General features: G+C 44.0%; 1 protein-coding gene across 6 annotated transcripts in view; it reads left to right on the forward strand.

Moving 5' to 3' along the window:
* The window catches only part of LOC309713485 (cGMP-dependent protein kinase 1-like), an 80,681-nt gene that overhangs the window by 31,641 nt on the left and 31,540 nt on the right, over positions 1 to 17,500 (forward strand). The gene's annotated exons all lie outside the window — the stretch shown is intronic.

The raw sequence follows: 17,500 nt of genomic DNA on the forward strand, positions 1-17,500 counted from the left end.
ACTATTAAAATCGTCGACGACTAATTTAATAGTCGACACGTCGTTTGAAGCTTTGTAAGATCACAAAAGACGCAGGAATAAGTAGCAGGATTTAAGAGTGTAATAACGGACTGAAACAGAAGATGGCAGCACTGCATGTACAAGGATGCCAGCTGCCGTTAAACCCCGAAGAAGAAGAAGCTGTGTCCCAGAATTCATAGCGCAGCCCTGCAGTTGTCAACAATGGCGGCAGCTAGTTAGTTTTAATGTTACTCTTATTATTCTTTCTGGGTCACAAAATAAACGTTTAACATATTTTCAGGTGAGAATGTAGCTGTGTAAACCTCAAATATCTGCTCAGTTTATCAAGACACCACATATTTTCAAAAGCGCTCCGACGTTTTCGGAGACGTCTGTTACCCACTAGCTGGATAGCTAGCCGGGGGCTAGGCTAACTAGAGCCGTGAGAACACCGGACTCCCCGCAAATCGTTTTCAAACCCACCGCCATCTTTCGCTACTCAGGTTAAATATATATGAGTCACTTAGATAACTTAAAATGTTATTGTTTGGCTTTTTTTTAGTATTTTATTTGTTCCTGAGTAAATCTGTTTGGCTGAGATTAAAGTTATAGTTTTTACACAGCTGAATAAACGTCAAGCAGACAGCTGATTATCAGAAGTGTGAGATGCTGGAGAATTTACTCCGGTGTCCTGTTAGATTTTAGATAGCAAGGAGTTTATTAAACTTCACCGAAACAATCTGCAAATTTCATTAAAAATTAACAAACTATCATCTTGTCTTTATTTTTAGTTAGCACAAACACTTCAAGCTGTAAGCTAATGATAGTTATATAAGAGCAGATGCTGCTGGTGCAATAAGCTGTACGTTTTACGTCCAATGGATGATGATCTGATTAGTCGACTATCAAAATAATCGTTTGTGGCGGCCCTATTATTTATATTAAACCAACACTGTTCCAAGCAAAGACAAGAACATATGATGAAGCATATCTTGCCTTTGGCTTCACCTGCACGAGTGCCGAGGCCGGTCTTTCTGACAGAATTAGTTCCCCTGCGTCGGGAGCAGCGCTGGGCTCTCCAAACAGTCTCCCACAGCCGTTTATGTTTTTAAACTGATTTTGCACAGAGAGACTTTTTTTTAAAACGCATTGATAGCAATGTTGAATGTTATTACAAAAAAACAATAAAATAATTACACCATGAAGATGGTTTGTTTAGTGTTTTTTTTTATTGCAACCTGTAATTTATTGCAGTTTACTTTTATTTGTTTAATTGTTTACTAAAGGTTTGAGGTGTGAAATAAACTGCAATGAAGTTTGAAAACAAAATATGGGCGTGTGCGGTTGGAGGATGATTGTGTGGTGGCGGATTTAGCTCAGTAGGATGAGCAGGCGCCCGTAAGGCTGAGAGCGATGGGCCCAGGTTTGAATCTGACTCGCGGCCCTTTCCCCTCGCCCTCCCTCTGCTTTCCTGTCAGTCGTCACTGTACCCATCCAATGAAGCCACAAAACCCAAAGCATCTTTAGGCACTGTTGTTATGATTTGGCACTATATCAATAAAACTCAACTGAATATCTCTGACTTTAACACCTCAAACTGCGGGTAAACTCTCATACTCAGGTAGTGTTCAGGAAATATTTCAAGTATATAAATGTGGAAAATCTCAGAAACTCTCCTGGAAAATTTCAGCCTCCCAAATACAAGAAGAGGAAAGCAGAGCCGCGACTTTTATTTATCAGAATCATCTAAAAAACTCTTCGTCGTCCACGCTCGACAGAGCAGCGTGTGACGCAGCAACAACCAGCTGCAACATCGACAGTAAAAAGATATATATATTATATCAGATGGACCTGACGGAGATTCATCAGAGCCAACAGTGTCCTGAGAAACGAGTGCAACGTTTCATAAATATGATAAACACATTTTCAGGTGTTTGTTTTGTTAATCCTGCGCTGTGAAAATGCAGCATGAATTCGCCTGCTGTGTTTGAGCTTACATAAGAGCGGCGCATGTAAGAGTTAACGTTGCTCTTCTGTAAGGGTTACGCTGCTGAGCTCATGAATGCATTATATCAATGAGGGTCCTCACAAACATAGATATACAAACGTCAGAGTGTGTTGAGGGGGCGGGACGAGGGGGCGGGGGCACAGATGGTGGCTAAATATACCGATAACTGTCACAGGAAGAGGAAGTCATCCCTAAAAACAGACCACGACAAAGGCTGATAGTGTGTGTGTGTGTGTGTGTGTGTGTGTGTGTGTGTGTGTGTGTGTGTGTGTGTGTTGCTCATGTTTTGGGGACATTTAGGGACATAAATCTGTCACAGTTTGCTTCACTTTGCAGAACAAAAATAAATAGCAAAACAGCAGCTTTTTATTTCTTTTGAAGTTTGGTTTGAGGTTGGAGTCACTGAGATGGAAACACCACCCTGTGTGTGTGTGTGTGTGTGTGTGTGTGTGTCATAAACATGCTGCTCATTAATTCTGTGTTTGGAGGAAGAAACAGATGCAGCAGCTTTGTCTCATTATGTAAAACACACACACACACACACACACACAGACTTGTGTTTCTATCTCTGTGAAGACCCTCAGCACAGATGGTCCCTTCCTCATCCATTCAAGCTGGACTCTGAGACCACGTCTGGACCTTTGCAGAAATGTCCTCACTGTGATGGTTTGATACAAAAATGTGTCCACACAAAGACTGAAAGACTTTATACACACACGCACGCACGCATGCACACACACACTTCTCTGGTGATGTGGTTGTCATGGCAACGTGTTGGATGACAATTTTTGGCATTTAAATATTTTCACAGTTTGGAAATTTCAAATCTGTGTTTTTTCTTTCTAAAAAAAGGGAAGATGGAAAAAAACATAAGAAAGGATGAGAAAATGAAGGAGGAGAGGAGGAGAAAAGGGAGCGAGCAGGGAGCAGAAGGTGATGGAAGGAAGCACGTGAGAGACGAGGGAGGTGAGATGGAAGAAGAATAGCAGAGAGGAAAATAAGGACGAATAGGTGGAGGAGTGAAAGGACGAAAGTGTGAAGCTGGAGAAAATAAAGAGAAGGAGAAAGGAAAAGGAAAAAATAGAAGAGAAAGAATAAAGGTGTGAGGCAGAGGAAGACAAAGGATGGATGTAAGAGGGTAAGGGGGGAAGAAAAACTAAAAAAGGAAGTAAGGAAAATAAAGAGGAGGAAGAAGGAAGAAGACATGATAAGGGAGGAAATGAGGGGAAAGGAGAGCAGAGACCTTACTTTTGGCCATTTTGATGAGAAAAAAAAGACGCTGCCTGGATGATGTCATAGCTTTTTCTTCCTCGCCTCTTTATTCTTACTGCATGTGAACCTGTGACCTTTGACCTGTGACACGCTCACACGGACAGCCGGTGCTCATTTAAGTGTTTTTCCTGAGCTGAAAGTTTCTCGCTCGTCACTGAAAGTGCTTTCAGTGTTTTTTCAGACCAAACGTTCACCGTCGGCGTGCTGTACTCGACCGCAGCGTGCTCGATGCTTAGAACGCCGTCAGCATGTCGAGCTGTCACGTTACCTGCTGACAGCGTGACTTGTGTGAGCGTTACCTGGATTTTGCTGATTAATAATGAGTCAATCATTTACAGATAATGACTATTATCAGTAAATAAAATAAGGAGAGAACACCTGGATGTCAGGATTCAGCTGCTGCACACTTTGCTGCTTGTTACCCTGAAAGCTGATGAGACATCGTCATCAGCCGCCAGGGCGTCGCCGTGGACGCACAACACTGTGAACAATAATCATAATAATAATTTGGATTTCTGTAGTGTCTTTCCAGAAGCCCATCAACACTTTACACAAGAATAGCAAAACAAAAATAACGCTAGAGCTTGAAAGAGTTCGAAATGGCACCCAAATTTCAAACCTCAGGGGGCCACAGCAGGGGTCACACCAACCAAGAGCTCCTGTTGAGCTTAAGTAGGTTAGTTGACATGTTTGCTTTGATTTCATGCACACAGTTGACAGGTGACTGTGGGGAAGCTGGGTTTAGGGTTTGTTACTGAGGCTACGTCCACACGCACGCGCGTATTGTTGAAAACGACTGAAAACAGAGATTTTTAAAAACTCTGTTTTTGTGTTTAGGTGTGGACGAGGAAAACTGACATTTAGTCACGCAACGTCAAAGGTGTGCGCCGTTTTTGACTTGAATTTATGCATGCTCTATGTATTTTGTTCATTCCTATGTTGTGAGTCTACACCAACTAAAATACTGCCTTTAGTATTACCATCTGAAATGATGAAAGCACTTCAAAATTAGCTGCCTTTACAGAAAAACACTTTTCAGAAGTACCCCAGGTTTTGTGAGGGCACAAAACCCTGTTTAGTCTTTTCCTCCCAGGATTCTAGACTTCTGATTGGCCAAAATGTGGACGGGATTTTTTTTTAAACGACAACTGAAAATCTGCGTTTTCAAAAATACCCGTGTACACGTAGCCTGAGATAAAGTTGTTTATCATCAGCATAGGAATGGAAGCAGACACTATGCTGACAGATGATCCTGCTCAGAACCTCGGGGCACTCCGCGGTTAGCTGGAGCAGAGGTGCAGCGGGAGTCTGGACAAACTGTGTTCTGTTGGAGAGATACACCTGAAACCAGGAGAGTACAGAACCAGCGAGTGGGTCAGACATGAGGGAAGGAAGGTGTGAGAAAGGGTGTTGAAGGCTGCAGAAGGGTCCAGGAGGATGAGGATGCAGATGTGGCCAGCTGCAATAAGAAGGTCATTGGTTATTTTAATGACAGCAGTCTCAGTGCTGTGGTGTGTTCTGAAGCCAGATTGGAAGGATTGATGGTCTGACATATGTTGACGAAGGTTGGCTTTTTCCAAAATGTTACTGAGAGAGGGAAGGTTGGAAATAGTTAGTAGTTGTTAAAGTCGTCAGGGTCCAGACCTGGTTTTTGAGGATGGGAGTCACTGAGGTGGCTTTGAGGGTCCCGCTCCTGACTCCAGGGAACAGTTGGTGATGTAAACTGTAAGGGGGCACAGAGCAGGCAGACATGCTCTAACCAGTGTTGTCTGCACAGGGTCCAGGGTGCATGTGGGGGCTTTGAACTGAAAGATCCACTTGGTGACCTGAGAGGACTTCACAGAGGAGAAAGAGGAGAAGGAGCAACGAGGTAAATGTGCCACAGAGGGAATGACATCCTGAAACTGATGTACAGGTGCCAGAAGCTGCTGATGGATGGCAATAACTTTTTCTTGGAAGCAGTGCAGGAACTTGTGGCAGGTCAGTGGCACCTGGAGGAAGAGGTGGATCAAGTAGGTGAAGTAGTCGGTTGATGGTGGAGAACAGCAGTCTGGGATGACTTTGCTGCTGGTGAATGGTGTGTTTTGGCCTGAGATAGCTGCTTTGTAGCACCTCACATGATCTTTATAAAGCTCAAGCGGACACTGAGACCAGATCTTTTCTACGGCCTCTCAAGTCGGCAGCTGTGCAGTGAAACATGGGGCGGGGCAGGTAAAAAAGACAGGTTGAGTTTTGAGGGGGGGAAGAGAGTTTATACTGCAAGTGGAGTGGACATGAATATTTAAGTGACCAAGTAGGAGTAGCCGGAGTCGAGGAGCAAATAGAGGTGAGAAGCTCAGACACCTCAGAGTGAGGTGTTGACCCAGCCAGGGAGACAATACACTAATCCTGGGGGAGGGGCTTGAGTGAAGTGCCGTGTCTCTGTTAGGCAAAGGATGTCGGCCTTCCTGTCAGTAATGACATCGTTTTATTTTTGAATTTCAGCAGCACGAAAGATGCACTGTTGGCAGCTGATGTTGAGACAGATGTGTGCTGTGGTTCCTTTATCTTTGTGGTGGTGTGAACACGACAACACGAGAATGAGGCAACGCGGGATTTCAAATCGATGCCATGGGTGCATCTAATAAAAATTTCAGACAAGGTTCAAATTGCAGTGACCTGAGCCTCAAGGTCAGAGGTCAAGTTTTCCAAAAATCTTTTTCAAACCATTACCACAGGTGTGTTTACTGTGAGGCTGAGCGGTAACACTGGACGCTCCCAGTATCTTTGTTTCATTTTCTCAAATCCCAGTTTGCCTCCAAAATGTGCGTGTGTGCGTGTGTGTGTGTGCGTGTGTGTGTGCGTGTGTGGGTGTGTGTGTGCGTGTGTGCGTGTGTGTGTGTGCGTGTGTGTGTGTGCGTGTGTGTGTGTGCGTGTGTGCGTGTGTGTGTGCGTGTGTGTGTGTGCGTGTGTGTGTGTGCGTGTGCGTGCGTGTGTGTGTGTGTGCGCGTGTGCGCGTGTGTGCGTGTGTGCGTGCGTGTGTGTGTGTGTGCGTGTGTGCGCGTGTGCGCGTGTGTGCGTGTGTGTGTGTGTGTGTGTGTGTGTGTACGCCCACACATGTGCGAGCACCGTTATTCATACATTATGTAAAACACTGATCGGTGTTTCTGCTCACGATGAAACGTGAGATTGTTTTGAGCTGGAAATTTTATTCATCAAAATCATAAGAATCATAATAATAAAATGTTACACCCCGGCCTATAGCTGCTATAGCTAATGCTGATGATTATTATATAGGCAACACAGGAAAAATAGAAATAAGGGAAAAATGCCCCCCCCCCACGCTCACCGCTCTTGAGGAGGGCGAGCCAACAAAAAAGACTAACACGGGTCTCCAAAAAAATCCCAAAGAAATGAAAGTATTGACACAGACTTTCATCAAAGCAAAAATAGGCCATTTAATTACATCCAACACCAAACAAATACAACCGGGGGGAAGATCAACATGACAAACGGAAACACAGGGCTTAAATACCTAGAGGGAGCAATCAGGGAAATGGACAACAGGAGGAAAACACAGCTGGGGCAACTCAGAACTGACGAGACAGGGAAACGTACCCAGAACACACTGATATAAAACAGACTTTCAAAATAATGCAGGGAAACACATCACAGTCACGCCTAAAACAGTACACTGCCAACCCCGAATCTTAACAAAAATAAAACAACAACTTCTTCTATTTTTTTTTTACCGTGGACATGTTCCACAGGAAGCATTGAAGTGAGTTGATCTGACTGTGGAAAAATGTTTTGGGGATTGGGGACACAGGCGACAGACAGAAATGAGAAGAGACCCTGAAGCTCATTAATGTGCTGCTCTAAGAAAAGCATTTTCTCACAAGCAAAGAAACATTTTCTCACAAAAATTAAATAGAAATTTAGAAAAATAGTGATGAAATAAAAAAATAAAAAAAGATAATAATTTATTTCAAGAAAAAAATGTATAATTTTAGAGAAATAAAATCCCTGAAAAATGCAACATTCCCTGAATTTTTTTTTTTAAATGACCAAAAAAGTCATATAAAAATGAAATAATAAAAAAGTGCAGTGTACTCATTCATTTACATAGATGAATCTATAATCTATATTTTCCCTTATTGTTAGTAGTTTAGACACGGGACCCTCCTGTCTGCACAGCTGTTTAACCAGCTCTGCAAAAGCAGATGGTTATAAGTTAAGATTATGTCAGCTAATGTTAGCCTCGAGTGTCCTAAAAATCATACTTTACATCTCATAAAGAGCTTGATTACAATCTCAAATCGTCTCAAAATCCAACAGACAATTTCACTAACAGCAGCTAACAGCAGCTAACAGCAGCTAACACAGTCTAACAGCAGCTAACAGCAGCTAACACAGTCTAACAGCAGCTAACAGCAGCTAACAGCAGCTAACAGCAGCTAACACAGTCTAACAGCAGCTAACAGCTGTGTTTACCGACACAAAAGCCAGCTGTCGTCGGTCAGCAGTGATCTTCTCTGACTCATCAACTCGTATCAGACTCCTGTCACAGTGTTTGAGCCTCCTCCAGAGTAAATAATGATGGATGCTTCTCACCCAGCATGGACAGCTGAGGTAAACAGTGGACTCACAGCCTTCCACGGAGGAGGGAAAACTCCATCACTTTGCTATCTGAGCACACTCTGTACTCTGGGGTAAAAACGTAAAGTACTGCAACTATTTAATTCACCGTATCCATTTTTTATTTCCTAATTTATTGCAAAGTGGTGAAATTATTCAAATATGTTAAAATGAAGTGTTTTTTATTCAACATTAGCAGGGTAAAGGGTACAGTCTAGCTCTACTGTATCTCTTGGATGATTAAAACATGTTTGTTCTGTAGCAGCCAGTCTTGATTAGGACTTGAATTGGGCGGGTAAGAAAACAGAGCTGACTTTATTGACATCACACTGTAACTTTAAGATAAATGGATGGAGATTGGAAAATTGCTAATAAATAAACGTCTTGAGGCTTGAAGCAGTCCCAGCTTGGCCCTAATCGCTGGATCTCAGATTTTCACAGTGCAAGCGTCACGTTTCTGAACAGCTAGCTGTGAGATCAGAAGAAGCTGCTGCGCTCTGGAGGAACACCAAAGCAGGCTGCTCTCACAGCCTCTTTGTGGAAATCTGAAGCTTCCTCAGACTTTGCTTCCTTTTTGTTCGACTTTAACAAAGACCTGTTTCTGCGTGCAGCCGGCTGCTTGTACCTCTGACAAAAGCTCAGTTTTCACTCTGACTAATGAGAAGCAGCTTCTGTAATGAATCCATGTGTGCTCAGAGCTTTCTGCTCGTTTAGCAGCGTTTCATGATGCCCTCCTCCTCCTCGCCACTCTCCCGCTGTTTTAACGAGTTTCTAAAAGCACAACTCAACATCAGCCAGTCGGGTGGATGCAGATTATTTGCTGTTTGCAGGAACGAAGGCACAAATCAGAGAAACTAAAGGAGGTCTCGTGCACTCTGTGTTGTTTGTCCATATTACAGATTCAAATTAACCCAGTGCTCCCAGTGCACCGGTTTGGAAACAGTTTGCTTCTGTGGCTCTTTCTTCTCTGAGGGGAAGCTTTGGCTCTGAAAGCTCCACCGCCCACTGCTATGATCATTGCTTTCTGTTCTCATGTTTCCACCTCAAGTGTTTTTACCTTCAGACTGAAAAGTCTCAGATGTTGTTGCAAGAATCACGATGGAAGGTGGTCCAGACATTCACGGTCTCCTCCGGATGATTCTTCTGACTCTGATTAACGTCTGAGCTCCACAAGGAGGCGCTGTCCTCTGTGAGGCTGAGGTGGAGATTCTTTACATGGTTTCTTGTCCTGGTAGGAGAAATTGGCTGCATCCCAATCCAGGGTCTGCAGCCTTAAAGGCCGCATTTCAAGGCCGATTACGTCACAGCGGCGCGCCGAAGGCTGTCCCAATTCAAAGGCTGCTTGAAATGCGGCCCTGAAATGCGTCCTTCATTTCTCTGAATTTTAAGGCTGTGGCAGTGTAGACTTCGTGGTCCCACATATCCCACAATTCATAGCGCGGCAGTCGGTGTGGAGAATTCTGCCGCAGACGGCAGAAGCGGAGCGGCCGAAGAGTAAACTGTGAAAAGTAAGTCCTGGATATTATGTCACTTATTTATGTGCAAATGTTTAATAACGAAGAACATTAAACATTACTGTTGGCCACATGTCGGCAAAGTTATGTGACATTAGTGACGTTTGTACTAACTTGGTTTTAAAGCCTTTACTTTAAAATATACGTCGTTCAATAGCTGAGCTTAATCTCACAGAGAATGACCAAAGCTCATGTAGAAAGAAAGAAACAAATGAACAAAAGATTTTCTCCTTCATTTCTGTCAAACAGCTGTATGACACGTTTCCAGCTGTTAGTATCATGGTTGCTAGGCAACCTGGGCAGCGGAGGCTAGACCGTCCCATTTCACAAGCCTCGCACTTCCGGCCTTAGCGGTCTTTGAGTACGCGGCCCTTGAGGATCGTTGAGGCTGCGTACTTTAAGGCTGCAGACCCTGAATTGGGATACAGCCATTGTACAAGTTAGAGTTAACGTGTTTGTCTTCTTTCTCTGTCTATCAAAACGTAATATCAAACTGACATTTTTGGCTAAAAGTTTTCAAATGATCGTTTCTAGACAAAAACAGCATCTGTGAGAGCTTTCAGTCAGGTTTTAGGCCCTTCAACAGTTCTGAGTCGGTGCTTTTGAAACTGATGATTCTGTCTTAGTTCTGCTGGACTCACTGTGCTAATGAAACACCAGCAGGAGTCGAGGGTTTAAGATCTAAATATTATGTTAAGCTCAGAACTGCAGTTCCACAGAGGTCTGTCACAGAGTCTGTTCTTCTTTCCTTCTACATGAACCCTAAAGGCCAAATGATCCATCAAGCATCTCTAGATGACTGACAACTGTGATAGCTGGTTATAAAAAGAACTGCCTGTCCTTCAGGTTCTTACAGTTTTAACTAAGGTTCACACTTTGGGATAATCTTTGACACAAACCTGAAATTTGCCAAACAAATGAATGTTTTGGTCCAGACGAGTTCTTTTCAAGTCCTTTCTAAAACAACCAGATCTGGAAAGGTGCAGAGTTATCAGCGGCTCTATGTGCACTGCAGACTTCAGTATACAGTTCATTTAAGCCCTTAAATGGTTTACACCTGTAGATTTGTTGTACACTCTTGTGCTGTGTCTTTAAGTGTAAGTCTTGGATGGAGGACGGGTTCCTGTCGTGTCATTTTATCCTGCGGGAATCTTCAGTAAACATCTTGGATTCATTGATTTATTTAGCTGTAAAGCACATTGGTTTAAACCCACTGTATGAAGCAATAACTTACTAAGTATAATCAATGACATAACAACAATTCAAACAAAACAACACAAATTTAGATTTGTGTTTAGATTCTGATATTTTTCATAAATGAAATTGTGTAGAAGAAGTAAAAGAATTAAGAGCAGGTTGGTGTGTTTCAGCGCTGTTCATGAGTAAACTGTAAGGATTATAGCACAAACCTTTAGAGATTATCATACAGTATCCGTCTGCCTTGTAATTAGCCAAGCCTACACTCTGAACCATCAGTGTAAAAAAGAAACAGTGCTTAAAGTAAAGAAGTGTGAAAATATTTATATTTATGAAAACCTCAAACTTTTATTTGATGTACATAATGTTTCAGAAGATGTTTCAGGCAGATGGTGATGAAGTACAAACTGAGCTGTGCTGGTTTGTTGAACTGGTTGTTTAAAGCAGAGCCCCTCACTGCTGCTCGGTGTGGCTCATAAGTAAATCTCTGCATTCAAACAACAGTGTCGTCTGCATAAAAGTGCACATTTGCATCAGCTACATAATGTGAATATTAATAAAGTATCAAATTTTTTGACCCCACCTGTGAGAGCTCGTGTTACTTCACACAGTGCCGTTAAACCTGCTGTGTGTGCAGTTCTTCCTGGTATTTGCTGTATTTTGTCTCCTGGTCTCGTGTGAGTCTTCTCTGAACTGTGCTGTGTGAGACTCACAAACCTGCCAGTCCTTTTCATCACTTTTAAAAAGCTCTCTCTCTCTTTGTCTCTGCGGTAGTCGCTCACCCACGCACTTCTTTCTGTTGTTCTGTCACTCTCTGTCCACCAACATGGTAAAAACATTTTTCTCTGCCCCGACCTGTGATTCCTGCTCTAATGAGCACACCGTGGGCTCACGTCTCTGCTGTTTGATGCTCTGGAGCTCTGAGACTCCCTGAAAGCAGCAGCGGCATGTTTATGTGCTTAACACTGCATAACAGTTGATTTTTGTTCATGAACATTGTCCACACTATATGAATTTCTTGAATAATTATTCAGTATAAGCTATAATGAATCTTAGTTAATCATTTTTCTCTACAAAGTATATTTGATGGCATAACGAAAATAGATAAATGATTAACTGTCTTCAGCACCACGGACAGAGACATGGTTCACGTTTCATCCAAACTGATGGACGAATGAAAGACGTGACGACAGTGTGTGTGTGTGTGTGTGTGTGTGTGTGTGTGTGTGTGTGTGTGTGAGAGAGAGATTAGCCTAATGATCATTATAATTTGAAATTACAGCCTCAGTTCCTGTGTGTGTGTTTATCTCACCATTCAACATAATAATCACCACCATCTGGTGTGTGTGTGTGTGTGTGTGTGTGTGTGTGTGTGTGTGTGTGTGTGTGTGTGTGTGTTTGTGTGTGTGTGTGTGTGTGTGTGTGTGTGGGTGTGTGTGTGGGTGTGTGTGTCTTTCTGTCTTTCTGTCCCTGTGTGGACACATATCATTCCAAGCTGTTATGGGGACGTCTGTGCGTTGCAGGGACATTAAGGCGGTCCTCACAACTTTAAGTAAACAATTAATCTGCTGTTTAACATGCTGAAGGTTCTCAGTGACATGTCGCCCTCTGAGCTGATGTGTAGTGATGATTTTACAGTCACGAACTGATGCTCAGTGATAATCATCAAAGATCTGCGACTGTAGCCTCCTGATTTAATAAAATCCTCTAAAATCCACCTGCGGTCAGAATGGTGGGGGATCAAAGATGACTAAAATCCCTCTAAAATCAGACAGCAGTGTCATTTCTAGCATCAACACTGAAGCTTTAATCTGAAAACTCTTTTTATTGGTGCAACCTGAACAAACAGCACCATAACTCATCTGAAAGGCAGATTTCCTGAAGACGTTTCACTTTTCATCTGAAAGTTCGTTCACTTCTAAAAGCGGGTGGAGGCATAGTGGCTGTTAGTCATTAGCATCGCACGACTCACATCACATGTCATGAGGACAAAAACCTCACACAGCAAAATGACTTCATCAGCTAATGTTACATCCTCACATTCTCAGATTCATGCGTGTAGCTAACTTACAGCTAACTTAGCATTATTGCTAATAACTCACAGATGACTTCAGCAGCTAATCGATGATGCTAACCTTTGTTTAATGTCACGCAGTATTGGTTTTGGCCACGATCAGCTTGTCAGTCACCTGTGAAGCTCAGCTGGTGTCAGAGGTGCTGTTTATATCAGTAAGAGGAAACTGGAGTTCAGTTCTCCTAAATCAGTAGAAGAATATTCGTGTTTTTATTAAATATGTTGGCGGAGGTTTGCTCCGAGCTGCTCAGAAACAGAGTCGCTGAATCTCCAGATAATCCGCTCAAAATGAACCAGCCCTTCATGAAAGCCCTCTGAGTCTCTGAGCTCACTTCATACTCACATGTTGCACCCCTGAAGAGACGGGAGACTCTTCATCATACATGATGATGACACGAGTTTGTGTTGTTGACACTGATCACTCTGACATTTACAGTTCCCATTAATCTGTCTTCATCTATATTGATTTAAAATGTCAGTGTTTAAATGCCAAACAGTGTCTGACATCAGAAATCACTCAGAACCGTCGGCTCTCTGAGCTTCGCTGGGACTTCCAGCTCTCTGTTACTGTGCTTCCCTCAGAGGGGCTGTAATGTTACCAGCAGTGCTGGGTGCAACGCATTACTGTAACCACATTACATTTTTCAGTAACGTGATATAGTTACAATTATGTAGTTACTTGCATTATAAAAGTTCTTTGGTTATCTGCACGCTGGGTCGATAGACACAGAAATTCTTTTCTTCCTGCTACAATCAGCTGATTTCAGTTCATGTGCATGAAGAATGAAGAGTGTTACAGCTTTAGAAGGGTGGACATTAGCGTTGTTTGTATTGTGCAGACGGAGAAGAGCGAGATAGTAAAGTGCAAACGGCCTCAGAACAGAAAAAGCTGCTTTATACTGCTAACATCTGCACAGACAGCTTGCTAACACTAAGCTAGCCAAGCAGACTCCAGCCCAGCAGCCAGAGCCTGAGCTTACACAGCCTGTGGTGATGATGATGATGATGATGATGATGATGATGCGGCCTGTTTCTACCTGTTCAGGTTTCTACAGTAAAATCACCATGGCAACCGCTCTGAAGTCAAAGAAAAAACAAAGAGAAGTACAAATGAAGTTAGTCAAAAACACCGACGTTCGGTAAGAGCGAATATGTATGTACTGTGGCAGTATTTGACTGAAATGCAGAATCCGTGCGTATCAGCAGCTGACTGTCATGTGTCTGCGAGACGTAGCGGCGTGAACAGACGTCTCCTCTGTCCCACGCTCGGGTTGGTCTCATGTTCAAATGTCAGCACTGCAGGGCAAACTTTGTTTTCCACTCTGGCTTTGATTCAACGGCTGTGATGGAAACAGAGAGGGCAGCCATTACGAGTGAGCACATGACCCCGTGTAACGTGTTAAACCCGCCATGGAGTCACAAGCTGTGCAGATGACAGAAGCTTCCACAAAGACCGAGGAACGAATTCTGAGCATGTAAACACTGCAAAGCGTCTCTGTCTTCAGTTATTATTGTTGCTGTAGCAGACGGAGGGACACAAACTGACGTGGAAGCCTCACAAACTGTTCTGGCCTCTGCAGATAATTTCACCTTCATGACAGCTGTACGAGGGGAGAATGTTTGTATATGTCACCTGTATGCATCATTATGGGCGTGGCCTCCTTGTCTGACAGGTGGCTGTAAGGCAAGGCGAGTTTATTTATATAGCACAATTCAACAGCAAGGTGATTCAAAGTGCTTTACAGAGACATTAAAGAACAAAAACAAATAAAAAGCATGATTTAAATTTTAACCTTAAAAGTAAAACAGTGCAGATTTGGTGCTTTATTCAAATGCAGCTGAGAACAGGTGAGTCTTCAACCTGGATTTAAACAAACTGAGTGTTTCAGCTGATCTGAGGCTTTCTGGGAGTTTGTTGCAGATATAAGGAGCATAAAAGCTGAATGCAGCTTCTCCAGCTGCTTGCTGTTTGCTAACATGACATCATGTGACCAATAACATGGCTGCTGTGAGGTCAAACAGACCAAGAAGAAGAAATTCAGGGTTTTGTTTGGATGTTACTGAGCACTGATTCATACTCCATCTTTGTGTGTGTCTGTGTGTGTGTGTGTCCACTCATATTCTGTTTCCAGTGTGTCACTGCAGCTAAACAAAGCACTTTTTCTATTTTACACAACTAAAAACACACACACTGACCCGTGGATGATCCCAGACCATTGTGTGTTTCTCTTCTTCAGCTGAATCCCGATTGGCTGAAGTTTTCAGGTGGCAGTCAGTGTGCGTGATGGATGAGCGGCAGAGGAGGAGACGAGACCACGTCTCAGTGTCTTCAGATGCCCTGGAGTCGTTTGAGTTTGGATTCAGATCTGTTAGAAGCAGAAACACGATGCTGAGGAGTCCCTCACTTACAGAGCTCTTCCAACATTTCATTTTTTGTTCTGTGGCGAGGAGCCGAGGCAGAGGTGGTTAAAAATCGATCTAGGAGGAACCCAGATATTCGGTCACGCTGAACTGTTTACGCGAGGTTTTGGTTGGTGGTTAAAATCCCTGCATGGCGTGAAGCTGACCGGGAGACGGCTCCTATAATTCAGGGGGTGTGTCCATCAAAGCCTTGCGTTTGAGTCTTTCGCCTTCCTTTCATGATTACTCAGACGTCGTCTGATGACATCAAATCAAATCAAATCAAATCACTTTTATTGTCACATCACATGTGCAGGCACACTGGCACAGCACATGCGAGTGAAATTCTTGTGTGCGAGCCCCACAAGCAACAGAGATGTGCAAACACAACAACACAAACGAGCAAAATACAAGAATGGCCAACCTGAAACTAATAAATATATGTACAATATATAATAGTGTATGCATTTCTGGATGTGTATACTAAATATTTTTCTACGTGTGTGTGTGTGTGTGTGTGTGTGTGTGTGTGTGTGTGTGTGTGTGTGTGTGTGTGTATACACATTTTTACAAATTAAATAGTAAAAATAAATAAATAATAATAATAATAATAATAAAATATATAAAATATACAGAGTTGAATATGTGCAGAACAAGTGGCATTTATATACAGTGTGGAGTGCATAATGTTAAAGTTCCAGTAGTGAAGCTGAGGTGTCTATGAAGTGTTCAGCAGTCTGATGGCCTGATGGAAGAAGCTGTCTCTCAGTCTGCTGGTACGGGACCGGATGCTGCAGAACCTCCTTCCTGATGGAAGCAGTCTGAACAGTTTATGGCTGGGGTGACTGGAGTCCTTGATGATCCTCCCCGCTTTCCTCAGGCAGCGCTTCCTGTAGATGTCTTGGAGGGAGGGAAGCTCACCTCCAATTATCCGCTCAGAGCACCGCACTACTCGCTGGAGAGCTTTGCAGTTGTAGGCGGTGCTGTTGCCATACCAGGTGGTGATGCATCCAGTGAGGATGCTCTCAATGGCACAGTGATAGAAGGTCCTGAGGATGCGGGGGCTCATGCCGAATCTTTTCAGTCTCCTGAGAAAGAAGAGGCGCTGCTGCGCCTTCTTCACTGTTTTGTTTGTGTGTACTGACCACGTAAGATCCTCAGCCAGATGTACTCCAAGGAACCGGAAGCTGCTCACTCTCTCCACAGCAGCGCCGTTGATGGTGATGGGGGTGTGTACTTCTCTGCACCTCCGGAAGTCCACTATCAACTCCTTTGTCTTTGCGACGTTGAGGGTGAGATGGTTGTCTTGACACCAGTGGGTCAGGGCGCTGACCTCCTCCCTGTAAGCCGTCTCATCACCGTTGGTGATAAGACCCACCACTGTAGTGTCGTCCGCAAACTTCACAATGATGTTGGAGCTGTTAGTGGCTGTGCAGTCGTAGGTGTAGAGTGAGTACAGGAGAGGGCTCAGTACACACCCCTGTGGAGCACCAGTGTTCAGTGTGATGGGGGATGAGGTGATGCTGCCCAGTCTGACCACCTGGCGTCTGTCAGACAGGAAGCTAAGGATCCAGCTGCAGAGGGAGCTGCTCAGTCCTAGATCCTGCAGTTTCCTGTCCAGCTTCGAGGGAACGATGGTATTGAATGCTGAGCTGTAATCTACAAACAGCATCCTCACATACGTGTCTCTCTTCTCCAGGTGTGACAGGGCAGTGTGTAGTGTCAGGGCTATGGCATCATCAGTGGACCTGTTGTGGCGGTATGCAAACTGTAGAGGGTCCAGTGAGTCGGGTAGTGCAGAGCAGATGAAGTCCCTGACCAGCTTCTCGAAGCATTTGCTTACGATGGGGGTCAGGGCTACAGGTCGCCAGTCGTTCAATGAGGAGATGGTGGAAGATTTGGGTACAGGGACGATGGTGGCCATTTTGAAGCAGGCTGGGACTACAGACAGAGAGAGGGAAAGGTTGAAGATGTGTGTGAACACTCCAGCCAGCATGACCTGAGGACGCGGCTGGGAATCCCGTCCGGACCAGTAGCTTTGCGTCTGTTCACCTTCCTGAAGCACCTCCGCACATCCTCCTCAGACACAGTGTGCGCACTGACGTCATCCGCGGTGCGCACACTGTCCGGTCTCATGGTGTTCGCTGTGTCGAATCTAGCGTAGAATACGTTTAGATCCTCACACAGAGAGGCCGTGGTCTGCGGTGTGCTGGTTTTCCCTCTAAAGTCTGTGATCGTGTTTAGTCCCTGCCACATACTCCGAGGGTTGTCAAACTGTTGCTCCACCCTGTCCCTGTACTCACGTTTGGCTGCTTTGATCGTCTTCCGGAGTTGGTAATGTGCGTGTTTGTAGTCCGATGTGTTCGCGGAGGCAAAGGCGGTGTTCCGTGCCGCCAGTGACATCATAATACTACAGGG

The sequence above is a fragment of the Aulonocara stuartgranti genome (genome assembly GCF_965226115.1).
Source record: "Aulonocara stuartgranti genome assembly, chromosome: 8".
NCBI classification, from domain to species: Eukaryota; Metazoa; Chordata; class Actinopteri; order Cichliformes; family Cichlidae; genus Aulonocara; species Aulonocara stuartgranti.